The sequence below is a fragment of the Helianthus annuus genome, chromosome 15 (genome assembly GCF_002127325.2).
Source record: "Helianthus annuus cultivar XRQ/B chromosome 15, HanXRQr2.0-SUNRISE, whole genome shotgun sequence".
Lineage (NCBI taxonomy): Eukaryota > Viridiplantae > Streptophyta > Magnoliopsida > Asterales > Asteraceae > Helianthus > Helianthus annuus.
In genome coordinates this window covers 39,484,456-39,498,917 of record NC_035447.2, presented here as the reverse complement: position 1 = coordinate 39,498,917, position 14,462 = coordinate 39,484,456, and the positions used below count along the sequence as shown (strand labels likewise).

Below are 14,462 nucleotides of genomic sequence, written 5' to 3'. Positions count from 1 at the left end.
CATGCGCTTTCTTCATCCCGTCCTTATACTTGGACGAGCATTCATATGCCATTTCCCGTAGCTCCTCCAACTCACATAGCTTGAGTTTTCGTTCCTTACCTACATCATCAAATTAACCTCTTTAATAGCCCACAATGACTTATGCACAAGTTTAACCGGTAAATGACAATTTTTACCGTAAACCAACTGGTAAGGTGTAGTGCCAATGGGTGTCTTATGTGCCGTACGGTAGGCCCATAATCAACTTAATTGACCAATCCTTACGGTCCGCTCGCACGGTCTTTTGCAAAATCTCTTTGATTTGCCTATTTGACACCTCAACTTGCCCGCTTGTTTGCGGGTGATAGGGGGTAGCAATTCTATGGTCAACACCAAACCGTTTCAAAAGTTTCCCAAACCGAAAATTTTTAAAATGAGATCCTCCATCACTTATGATGACACGAGGAATCCCAAACCTTGAAAAAATATTGGTTTGAACAAAATTGCAAACCACGGAATGGTCGTTTGTCTTGGTGGCTATTGCTTCAACCCACTTTGACACGTAGTCAACGGCCACTAAGATGTACAAGTTGCCATAAGATTTGGGGAATGGGCCCATGAAATCAATACCCCACACATCGAAAACATCGACTACAAGGATTGGTTGCATGGGCATTTCATCCCTTTTTGAAATACCCCCTAATTTTTGACACTCTATGCAATTCCTTGAAAACTCATTCGCATCTTTAAAAATAGTTGGCCAATAAAGACCACTATTCAACACTTTATGACCTGTTTTGTGACCACTAAAATGGCCACCACACGCAAACGAGTGTAGATGCTGCAACACGCTTGGAATCTCTTTGTCATCTATTGCATCTTCTGATCACTTGATCCGCACACTCTTTCCACAAGTGCGGTTCTTCCAACCTGTAATACTTGATTTGAGACATAAAATGTTGCCTCTTCCGTCTATCCCAATGTGCTGACATATCACCTGTAACAAGATAATTTACAATGTTAGCGTACCATGGTAATTTATCTAATTTCATTATGTGCTCATCTGGGAAAGACTCATTGATCTCTAAAGACTTCGGATCCTCTTCGACCATCAACCGGGACAAGTGGTCCGCTACCACATTCTCGATACCCTTTTTGTCCCGTATCTACAAATCAAACTCTTGGAGCAATAACACCCATCGGATTAACCTCGGTTTTGCATCCTTCTTCTCCATGAGGTACCTAACTGTAGTGTGATCAGAATAGATAATCACTTTACTACCCCATATGTATGACCGAAATTTATCCAATGCATATACCACCCCAAGTAGCTCCTTTTCGGTGGTGGTGTAATTTAATTGTTGTAACGCCCGTCTGGTTTTATTAATATTTTAATAATAAGATACACATTTTTATGCTAAAATGTGTCTTTACAAAACTTGTTATACCAACATTCCCAAATGATTACAACATTTCAAAAACAATTTATAAGTGTTTACATAATTCACTTATAACAACACAAATCAAGATTTGACGCGGAAGCTTCATTTAACGTGTGTTCGGTTCTTGCTCGCCGCTTGATCTTCATCCGGATTAGGTCCATCTTCACCTACGGTCAAAACCATGTAAATAATTAGTTTTGACACTTTAATAATCGAGTATAAACAAGTTCCGTGCTTAATGTAACAAAACAAGAAATTATTTTTGTTTTGTTTTCAGCCCCCTCACCCGGCCGGTTCGGATTAACCACCCGGCCGTGTCAGCTAACCATAAATTTTTCACAGAACCTTCGCCCGGCCGTGTCAGCTAATCACCCGGCCGTGTCAGCTCTGCACTTTTCTCAGCCATTAGTTCTTACCGAAACGGACATAACTCTCTCGTTTTTAATCCGTTTTACATGATTCTTTTTCCTACGCATCCGTAATTTAATTCTCCATCATATGGAGTTAAAATCCGACATTCGGATTAACAAAATTTAAGACTTTTAAATCTTTGGATTATTACCCTTTTTACCAAATTTTGACCCGTTCTTGATTTTATCAAACAAACATGCCTATTTGATCTTTAAATCCATGAACTTCATAATTTCAATATCTCCTATTATATTAGGCTCAAAATCACGGGTTTATATACCTTCTATAACAACCCTCGGTAAAACCGACACCCTCATAATAATTTTGACACCCAAATATATCTTGAAATGTATCAATATGTCTTTATATGCACCCCGTATATGAAAACCGAGCCCAAAATAGATTGTATATATATAATAAATTAAAAACACTAAAAATTTAAGCTGAGGCGGGCCGCATAGGACCTCACCTAAACTTAACGCGGGCCGCATTAAGATGTAACCGGACTCCGCTGAATTCTTTAGTTCATGCGGGCCGCGTATGGTTCCGTTTAAGTTCATGCGGGCCGCGAGTGTCCTAAAATCTGGCACGACCCTGGGCCGCCACGTGGCCCAACACCCGGACAAGCTACATAGTGACACAGCTAAGCTACGCATTGACCGGAGGTCAACGCGGGCCGCGTAGGCCCTATGCTCATGTTACGCGGGCCGCGAGAGAGACAGAATCAGGCCCTATAAATAGAACGCATCGGATTTCACTTTCCGTCGTTCATTTTCTTTCTTTCTTTCTATCTAAATTTCTGTAGTGGCGTTATTATACCCGGGCATTATACCCCCTATTAGCGAGGTTCTGCTACGATGTAAGTATTATAACCCCTGGAGACGTATTAGATACGCTGCCCGATTGATCTAGGGTTCCGTAACGGCTGTCGTGGTTCTGCCCGACGTAGTCGTTGGAATACCGTCTCGGGGAGGGTATTACTAATGTTAAAATGGGTTATTATTATACTAACACACGTGCATTTGTGTAAATTATAGATATTCACCAGGAAACCTTAAAGAATAACCTAAGACAGCAAAGTGAGTAATCCTCTTTTTGTTAAATGTTTTTACAAAACCTTACATACTTTTCCATGCGCATAACAGTTATTGAGTATTTGTAAGAATACAATTATCGTGGGTATGTTGGGGTTTTGTATACAAAATTTGTTATCTCCTGGTTAAGGAGTAACATTTCCACAAGTCAGGTCTGACAGTACCAACGTGTGATAATTGATATAACTTGGAAACAAATGTAATTGCGGGATCGCCCTCAATACTATTCACTGTGAAATTATTTTCTTTAAACCTGATTAAAATGGGATTCACTCACCAGTATTTCCCACTGACAAAATGTTTTTAAAACGCGTTTCAGGTAACAAAATGTGAAAGCCAAATAGAAGCCAGCTGGACAGCACTGAAGGCTTGGAAAAGTGGCAATAAAGTTACCTAAGAATAAAATGGATGTTTTTATTAAATAAATAGGATTTATTCCTATAAAATGTGTGTACTGAAAACTTGTGTTTTACCCATATGTTTAATGTTATAAAACATGGTGGTTTACTCTGATTAAATATTTCCTAACTACGGTCCTGATGAAAATTTCCGCTGCCAAATTGGATAAATAAACGTGATACCACCGAAACTGGCTCACGGCCGCCCTTTCCCGGGAACTAGGGATCGGGGGCTGTGATAGAAGGTGGTATCAGAGCTATGCCACTGATTCAGCCACAGAAGTGTTCCGCTGACATCAAAATTCAAAGTGTTAGGAAATAAATTACGGGAACACGTGCATAATTGTATTTTCTTGCTATGTGTTATGTGACTATTTGTTAGTTTACAGTATGAGCGACCAAGGACCCTCTGACGCCTATCGTCAACTGTCTGGTTCGCCTAGGAGCGAAGGCACCTCCTCTTCTCAGCCTGCCCTCTCAGGGTACTCTGCTGACACGGAAGAAGGAATCTTTGTGTTTAAGGCTCAATCTGAAGAGCCATTTCCTCAGAAAAAGAGGGGACGGTTCAGTAGGGGAGCACACGAGCGTAGGAAACGAATGAAAAAGTTGCAGGAACAGCGAGTGTTAGCCGCAGCAAAAAGAGAGACTGATGCCTGTAATCAGGATATGCTAAATAGGGGTATAGCTAATATCCATATTTTAGCAAACACTGCTACTGACCCAAACCTGGAACAAATGCTAGCACCTCAACCACAACCACAAAATCCTGACCAACCCATGGAAGTAGAAAATCAAATAGAAATGCCTGATTACAACCCGGAGGAGATACCTAGGGTACCTGCACCAAATCCTCTAGACCCAAACAACTACGACCCCTGGTGGGACGATGTTAGGGACTACGTGCAACAAAACCCAATACAGGAAAATGTGCCAATGCCCAACTTAGGAGCTTATCTAGGGTTAGATCCTCAAGATCCCTACAACATTAGTGATGCATATGTTAGGGAAATTTTCGAGAATTCATACCCGTACCAGGCCCCTATGCCTCCATATCAGGAACCCGCACCACAGATTCCTAACCCAGTCCTAGAACCTGCACCCCCAATGAGTGCAGAAAATGTCCAAGAACTTAGGACCTTCGGTGAGGAAATTTTAGAAAGCAGTGAGAGAATGCGACAGGTGGGAGAACGCCTCGTATGGAAATACGACGAGCGTAATATGGATTTTTTGATGAATCCATATCAGTGAATGTGATGGCAGGAACGGTAGTAGTAGTAATAATATAATATAATATAATAATATATGTGTGTATGTGTTAGAAAAAAAACACTACGGACGCCTACTATTAGTATTGTAGCTTTACATTTCAGTCGGTATTGTAATTTAAATTTCAGTACTAGTGTGTAATGATGCATACTATATAAATAGAGTAAAAGTCGCAATGCTCGACGCTTTTGGCTGAAAGTGCGTGTCATGTGATTGGCTATATTCAAATATTACTTGTGATATTAATATTTGGTAAATGTTTAAAATTCAGATGGCCGACGCGGGAAATCAAGATAATCTGAATAACGATAACCAGAGTAACATTAACGTGGTTAATGAGAATCCGGACAACAATAACAATGGAAACCAAATGGATAATAGTGTCGTTCAACACATAGTGGCACAAGGAATTATAGATGCAATGCCATTTATTATTCAAACGGTTCAAGAAGCGAATAATAAAAGAAAGCATAGCAGTAAGCGACCAAGTGAACCGGAACACAGCGTGAACAATGGACCCATACTTCAAGCGCCCATTCCCAAAAGAAGAAGAACCATGCCATATGGTTGTTCTTACAAGGAATTCTGGTCCTGTAAACCAATAGAATTCTCGGGCAATGAAGGACCCATTGCAGCCCTACGCTGGATAGAGAAAACTGAGGCTGTTCTAAAAATAAGCAAATGTGTTGAAGAAGATAAGATAATGTTTGCTTCAAATCTGTTTAAAAACGCAGCCTTAGAATGGTGGAACACTATCCTCCAGTCAAGAGGAAGTGATAGGATTTATAGCATGGAATGGGAGGAGTTCAAAAATATGGTAGAAAGGAAATTCTGCCCTCCCAATGAAAAGGAACAGATAGCAAATAAGTTTCTGAATCTTAGAATGGTCGGGGTAGACAGTAAGGGTTACACTACCACATTCTTTGAATATGCTAGGATAGTACCAACCCTTGCATCACCTGAACCGGTATTAATCTCCCGTTACATCTGGGGATTAATTGGAGAGATTAGACATGTAGTCAAGGCAGCTAGACCCCAAACCATAGAGGAAGCTGTAGAACTAGCCAATACCTTGACTGATGAACTAGTGCGAACTAGAGAAGAAGACCAGAGGAGAAACCTAACCCAAAGGCTTACTCAAGAATTCCATTCTGGGAATTCCAACCGTAGGAATATAGGTTCTACCTCTGCACCATACTGCAGAAACTGCAAGAAGAAGCATTCTGGAAAATGCTCCACTTACTGTAATTACTGTAAGGCACCAGGACACAAGGAAGAAAATTGCAGGAGAAAAACCAGTAATGGAATGTGTTACAACTGTGGAGAAAAAGGTCATATTAAGACAAACTGTCCAAAATTGGCTCCAGCTGCAAACAACAAGAATACTAAAAATGCTAGAGCATTCGTCTAACTGCAGACGAAGCTAGGATGATTCCGGACGTCATTGCTGGTACGTTTTTAGTTAATGATATTTTTGCTAAAGTATTATTTGACTCTGGTGCAAACCAAAGTTTTATTAATACTTCATTTTGCAAACTCCTAAATCAATCATTAACTAAACTACCACAAGAATGTCTAGTAGAGACAGCAAATGGAGAAACCGTTAAGATTTCTGAAGTCTTGCAAGAAGCAAGAATAGAAATTTTTAATCAAAAATTTATTGCAAACCTTTACCCAATGAATCTAGTTGGATTTGATGTCGTATTAGGAATGGATTGGTTATAGCCAATATCTTATGTGATCAAAAGTCAATTCAGGTAAAATCACCAAGAGGTGAAAAGATCACAATTAAAGGAGATAAACCATCTAGATCCACTAAATTCATCTCTGTGATGAAAACTGCAAGTTATATAAGGAAAGGATCTATAGTGTATTTGATTTCTATAATCACTAACACTAAAGGAAAAGAATTAAAAGACATTCCGGTAGTGTCTCAGTTTTCAGATGTCTTTCCAGAAGAATTGCCAGGACTACCGCCAGACAGAGAAGTTGAATTTAGAATTCACCTGCTACCAGGAACAGCACCAATTGCCAAAGCACCCTACCGTTTGGCACCCGCGGAAATGCAAGAATTAAAGAAACAGCTAGACGAATTGTTGGAAAAAGGATTCATACAGCCAAGCTCATCGCCATGGGGAGCGCCGATTTTATTTGTTAAAAAGAAGGACGGATCAATGCGTATGTGCATTGACTACCGCGAATTAAACAAAGTCACGATTAAGAATCGGTATCCATTACCGAGGATCGATGATTTGTTTGATCAACTTCAAGGAGCTCGATTTTTCTCTAAAATTGATTTAAGATCAGGATATCATCAATTAAAGGTACAGGAAGAGGATATTCCTAAAACCGCATTCAGAACGAGGTATGGTCATTATGAATTTACTGTCATGCCATTTGGTTTAACCAATGCCCCAGCCGCATTTATGGACATGATGAACCGAATATGTAAACCATATTTGGATAAATTCATAATTGTCTTCATAGATGATATTCTAATTTACTCTAAAAGTAAGGAAGAACATGCAAAGCACTTGCAATTACTTTTAAGTTTATTGAGAAAGGAAAAGCTTTATGCTAAGTTTTTAAAATGTGAGTTTTGGTTAGAACAGGTACAATTTCTCGGACATTTAGTTAACCATGAAGGAATTCATGTAGATCCAACAAAGATCGAGGCAATTACCAAATGGAAAACCCCTGAGTCACCAACCGAAGTTAGAAGTTTCTTAGGATTGGCCGGTTATTATAGAAGATTTATTCGAGATTTTTCTAGAATAGCCATTCCTTTAACTAAGTTAACCTGTAAATCTGTTAAATTTGAATGGGGACCAAAACAAGAAGAAGCCTTTAAAATCCTTAAGCAAAGATTAACCCATACACCCATACTAGCGTTACCGGAAGGAACTGAAGACTTTGTAGTCTTTTGTGACGCTTCAAAGTTAGGTTATGGATGTGTATTAATGCAACGTCAAAAGGTTATAGCTTATGCCTCTAGACAACTTAAAAGTCATGAAGAAAATTATTCAACCCATGATTTGGAATTAGGAGCTATAATTTTTGCCCTTAAGATTTGGAGACATTATCTTTATGGTAGTAAGTTTACCGTTTTTACAGATCATAAGAGTTTAAGGTATGTTTTTGGGCAAAAAGAGTTGAATATGAGACAAAGACGCTGGATGGAATTACTTAGTGATTATGATTGTGATATCCAGTATCATGCAGGAAAAGCCAATGTGGTGGCTGATGCTTTAAGTCGAAAGTATCACGAAAAGCCAAAAAGGGTACGTTCTCTTAAATTAAATCTACAAGTAGATTTAAACGATCAGATTAGAAAAGCACAAGAATCAGTAATCAAGGAGGATACTGAAAAATTAAAAGGAATGATTAAGGAGTTAGAACAAGGAATAGATGGAATTTGGAGGTTCCATAAAAAGTGAATGTGGATACCTAAATTAGGAAATTTACGTCACCGTATATTAGAAGAAGCTCATAAGTCTAAATATACAATGCATCCAGGAAGTGATAAAATGTACCAGGATTTAAGGAAAAATTTCTGGTGGATAGGAATGAAAAAGGATATAGCAGCTTATGTTTCTAAATGTCTAACTTGCTCACAAGTTAAAGCTGAACATCAGAAACCCTCAGGTTTGTTGCAACAATTAGAAATGCCAGTTTGGAAATGGGAATTGATAACAATGGATTTTGTTACCAAATTACCCAAAACAAGAAAAGGTAATGATACAATCTGGGTGATTGTAGATAGACTAACCAAGTCAGCTCATTTCCTACCAATGAAAGAAACCTTTAGTATGGAACAATTAGCCAAATTGTATGTAAATGAAATCGTTTCTTTACATGGCATTCCTTTATCAATTGTTTCTGATAGAGATAGCCGTTTTACTTCTCATTTTTGGTCAAGTTTCCAAAAAGCAATGGGAACCAAGTTGAACTTAAGCACAACTTATCATCCTCAAACAGACGGGCAAAGCGAAAGGACAATCCAGACGATGGAAGACATGCTTAGAGCTTGTGTAATTGATTTCGGAGGTAATTGGGACGAACACTTACCTTTAATAGAATTTTCTTATAATAACAGTTATCACACAAGTATCAATGCTGCACCATTCGAAGCACTTTATGGACGAAAGTGCAGAACCCCAGTCTGTTGGGCAGAAATTGGGGAAAAACAACTATCTGGACCCAAGATAGTACAAGAAACAACTGATAAAATCATTCAAGTCAAGGAACGACTGAAAGCAGCGCGTGATCGACAAAAGAGCTACGCTGACAACAGACGCAAACCATTAGAATTTCAGGTAGGAGATAAAGTATTATTAAAAGTCTCTCCTTGGAAAGGAGTAGTAAGATTCATCAAAAGAGGAAAACTAAGTCCCAGGTATATTGGACCTTTCAAGATTATTAAAAGAGTAGGACTTGTAGCCTATCAGCTACAACTGCCAGAGGAAATGGCAGGAATACATGATGTATTTCATGTATCTAATCTCAAAAAGTGTCTAGCCGATGAATCACTCTTAGTACCTCTTAAAGATATAGAAGTAAATGAACAACTCAAATTTGTAGAGAGACCTCTACAGATTGAAGATAGGAAAATTAAGAATCTCAAGCATAAGAGATTAGTTCTGGTCAAAGTGAAGTGGGACTCTAAAAGAGGACCTGAATACACATGGGAGCTTGAATCAGAAATGCAAAAGAAATATCCACACTTGTTTCAGTAGATCTCGAGGACGAGCTCTAAAACAAGGTGGGGAGGATATAACAACCCTCGGTAAAACCGACACCCTCATAATAATTTTGACACCCTAATATATCTTGAAATGTATCAATATGTCTTTATATGCACCCCGTATATGAAAACCGAGCCCAAAATAGATTGTATATATATAATAAATTAAAAACACTAAAAATTTAAGCTGAGGCGGGCCGCATAGGACCTCACCTCAACTTAACGCGGGCCGCATTAAGATGTAACCGGACTCCGCTGAATTCTTTAGTTCATGCGGGCCGCGTATGGTTCCATTTAAGTTCATGCGGGCCGCGTATGGTTCCATTTAAGTTCATGCGGGCCGCGAGTGTCCTAAAATCTGGCACGACCCTGGGCTGCCACGTGGCCCAACACCCGGACAAGCTACATAGTGACCCAGCTAAGCTACGCATTGACCGGAGGTCAACGCGGGCCGCGTAGGCCCTATGCTCATGTTACGCGGGCCGCGAGAGAGACAGAATCAGGCCCTATAAATAGAACGCATCGGATTTCACTTTCCGTCGTTCATTTTCTTTCTTTCTTTCTAAATTTCTGTAGTGGCGTTATTATACCCGGGCATTATACCCCCTAATTAGCGAGGTTCTGCTACGATGTAAGTATTATAACCCCTGGAGACGTATTAGATACGCTGCCCGATTGATCTAGGGTTCCGTAACGGCTGTCGTGGTTCTGCCCGACGAAGTCGTTGGAATACCATCTCGGGGAGGGTATTAATAATGTTAAAATGGGTTATTATACTAACACACGTGCATTTGTGTAAATTATAGATATTCACCAGGAAACCCTAAAGAATAACCTAAGACAGCAAAGTGAGTAATCCTCTTTTTGTTAAATGTTTTTACAAAACCTTACATACTTTTCCATGCGAATAACAGTTATTGAGTATTTGTAAGAATACAATTATCGTGGGTATGTTGGGGTTTTGTATACAAAATTTGTTATCTCCTGGAGTAACATTTCCACAAGTCAGGTCTAACAGTACCAACGGGTCATAATTGATATAACTTGGAAACAAATGTAATTGCGGGATCGCCCTCAATATTGTTCACTGTGAAATTATTTTCTTTAAACCTGATTAAAATGGGATTCACTCACCAGTATTTCCCACTGACAAAATGTTTTTAAAACGCGTTTCAGGTAACAAAATGTGAAAGCCAAATAGAAGCCAGCTGGACAGCACTGAAGGCTTGGAAAAGTGGCAATAAAGTTACCTAAGAATAAAATGGATGTTTTTATTAAATAAATAGGATTTATTCCTATAAAATGTGTGTACTGAAAACTTGGGTTTTACCCATATGTTTAATGTTATAAAACATGGTGGTTTACTCTGATTAAATATTTCCTAACTACAGTCCTGATGAAAATTTCCGCTGCCAAATTGGATAAATAAACGTGATACCACCGAAACTGGCTCACGGCCGCCCGTTCCCGGGAACTAGGGATCGGGGGCTGTGACACCTTCTTTAACCCGTTTTGACTTAGAAGCTTATTTTGACCCGTTAAGGGTATTTAAGCAGTTTTACCGCATAATTCATACCCATTCACTTCTAGCATTGTACTTCCATATTATTTATCAATTTATCTTCCACCACAACTATATGTGTGGAGGATTTAATGTGGAGATCTATTTATTCCGAGTTTTACCCCTCGGATTATCATTTTATGGCAAAGACTCATATAGAGTCATTTGACCCAAAGATTCGCATATTTCACTTTTTATACTTAATACAAGTATCTATTTGGTCACAAAACTCATTTCTAAGCAACCTTTAGGGGTCGTTTGCTTAATTTCACTTATAAGGGCATTTTGGTCACTTTTACCCCTCCTATTACGACGAAGGACCTTTAAAGCCATGTTCGACCAAAATCCCACTTTTAAAACTATAATCTTGTTTAGAAACCATTATATTTCTAAAATACCATAATCATGACCCAATTTATTCGGTTTACCTTAATGATAACCGAATATCTATATTTTATCCTTGTCTAACTCTTATAGAACCTTAAGTTCTACATGACGAGTTGAATCATTATACAAACCTGGCTCGGATAAATATATTGACCCGTTTCGATACCTTGCCTTAGTAGCCGCTAAGTAATAGCGATGTCAACATTCAGTCAATATTTATTCCTGTAATCATACAACTCGACAAACCATTAGTCGATATTGTCAAAGGGTGATATTTTCACCATTTGACCCGTTTGGTCTAAATGACCGTTTACTTTTGCGAGATGGATTTATCATCATCTCGTCTACATGACTTGTACCGGTTTACACCGTACGGTCAATTTTCCTTATAAATCTATTTCTTGATCATTTTGACCCCTTTATATCTTACGCCATAAAGTGTCCTTCAAAACTAACGGTTATCGTTAACTAGTGACCACCTTACCGTTTTACCCTTATTAATTGTATTGATTTACCTTACAAGATAATCATTCAGAACTCGTTATTTATTAGTCATTGCATGACTAAATGATCTTATTAGCTCTTTTTAATCATTCAACATGGTTTATCATTAATGTCTTTTGTTCCGAACCGCACATGACGGGTCAAAACATCATAAGTCAAATATGACTTTTGATTATTCATAATCTATAAAACCAATAGTTGTTAATAAAAGGTGTAAGCTTTAACTTACCTAGTATCCGGATTATGCTCTTTTCCGCGTATACGATTCGTTTGACCCGCTTCTTTCCCCAAGCCTCCATCTAGCTTGTCAAGAGTCAAACTAGCATCATAATTCGTAAGATGGTTAGATTAGTCATCATTATTATGACTAGTTCATCTTACGGACTTTATGTCGAAACTTCTATTCGACTTCATCGTAGGTTGGGTCGACTTTCTAAAGTCAACTACCTTTAATCATATAATATGCACGATTAAGGCAAATCAACATTATGATTAGAACCCGTTTTATCCCATATCTCATGTAATTAGTCAAGCTTGCCAATTACGCGTTTCACTTGAATTTCAACACTTTACTTCTCATTTAGGCATTTTAACAAACACCTAATGGGCATTCTTTTATAGAATTTAACAATCAAACTTATGGCTACCTATCTTGCCAATTTCAACGTCTTTTACTAGAAGATCATCAAATTCATGGTTAAATGTCAAGATTAACTTCATAAAGTTTAAATAACACTAGTTTGACAATCATGGTTCTAGTGTTCATCATGTTTCTACAAAACCAATTTAAACACCCATAATGGATGATCATGAACTTTATAATTTCAACACTAATTCAACTAGTTATTGACTAGGGTTTACTCCTAGACATGATTTTATCCTAAATTCATCCAAACTTTAATCATGCAAGCCAAATTTTCGATTTCATATGTTCACCAAGAATTCAAGATGGAACTAAATAATGAAATTTGGCATACCTTATGATCCCTTCATCGAGGTGATCATGAATTCGTGCTTGGATTTCGATTTAGGTTGGATTTACCCCTTCAATTTGTTGATTTTATGCTTGTTAGGGTTTGAGCTTGAGAGCCCTTCTTGGCTCCTGTGTTTTGTACGACTAGAACACACACAAAGGTGTGTGTTTTGGTGTTTTTAGTTTTAATTAATAAAAACCCATTTTCTCATCTTAACCATTTTAGTCCCTCTACTTTACCCAGATTTATAAAGGTTACTACATCAAGTTCCCTCATTATTTTAAAACACTGGACTAACTAGGTTGATATTCCTAGTTATTTAGTGGGTTCCGGGAGTTATAACCTATTTTATTTTAAGTCCCGTTAACTCGGACTTCTTATAAACTTACTCCCTTAAAAGCTTTTATTCACGTTGTATTTAATATTAGGATTATTCCTTTAAATCCTAATATTTTCGAGTTAAATTTTACCACTAACGGTATTTCACCCGTCTTTCAGTATTAACAGAGTTTGATTACTAATCCCATTTTCGGGGTGTTACAATTGTGCATCCGAAAGAGTCTTACTTGCGTAGTATATGGCAACAGGTTTCTTGTCAAACCGTTGTCCCAACACGGCCCCCACCGCATAATCACTTGCATCACACATGATTTCAAAGGGTAAAGACCAATTTGGCGATTGCAAGATTGGGGCCTCAACTAACTTTTCTTTTAATTTGTTAAAAGCGTTTTGGCAATTTTCATTAAAATCAAACGGTTGGTCTTTTAACAACAAACTACATAAAGGTTTGGTTATATCACTAAAACCCTTAATAAACCGCCGATAAAACCCCGCATGACCTAGAAATGACCTAACACCTTTAACAGTCGTGGGATACGGTAAAGTAGATATAACTTGTACCTTAGCACGATCAACCTCTATCCCACGACTTGACACCACGTGTCCCAACACAATTCCCTCTTGAACCATAAAATGGCTCTTTTCCCAACTTAAGACCAAACTAGTTTCGACACACCTTTTTAACACTTTATCTAGTTGGTCCAAACAAGCCTCAAAAGATGACCCAAAAATTGAGAAATCATCCATGAAGATTCCAAAGACTTCCCCACCATATCTGAAAAGATACTCATCATACACCTTTGGAAGGTGGCGGGGGCGTTACATAATCCAAACGGCATTCGCCTAAATGCGAAAGTGCCGTAGGGACAAGTAAACGTGGTCTTTGCTTGGTCTTTCGGATGGATGGCAATTTGGTTATAACGAGAATAGCCATCTAAGAAGCAATAAAATTTTGTCCCGACAATTTCTCAACTATTTGGTCAATGAACGGTAAAGGAAAATGATCTTTGGAAGTTGCGGTATTCAACTTCCTATAATCAATGCAAATTCGCCACCCGGTTACCAGCCGAGTGGCTACCTCTTCACCTGCGTCATTTTTGACGACTTGTATACCCGCTTTCTTGGGAACCGTCTGTGTTGGGCTCACCCATTGGCTATCCGAGATCGGGTAAATGATACCCGTATCGAGCCATTTCAGCACTTCTTTCTTCACTACCTCCCGCATATTCGGATTTAATCTCCGTTGTGCATCTCGAACGGGAGTCACATTCTCTTCCGTGATGATTTTGTGCATCACCACCGAGGGACTAATACCCTTCAAATCCGCAATGGTCCATCCAATCGCCCCTGATTGGTGACCAAC

The 14,462-nt window shown here is 38.6% G+C and overlaps 1 long non-coding RNA gene across 1 annotated transcript; it reads right to left on the bottom strand.

The window, feature by feature from the left end:
* Positions 1-1,357: 1,357 nt before the first annotated feature.
* LOC110909607 lies at positions 1,358-12,926 on the bottom strand. Its single transcript, XR_002575481.2, has 3 exons — positions 12,764-12,926; positions 12,016-12,105; positions 1,358-1,588 (listed from the first exon to the last, which is right to left on the bottom strand). It is a non-coding gene; the product is annotated as an uncharacterized LOC110909607 (long non-coding RNA).
* Positions 12,927-14,462: the final 1,536 nt, after the last annotated feature.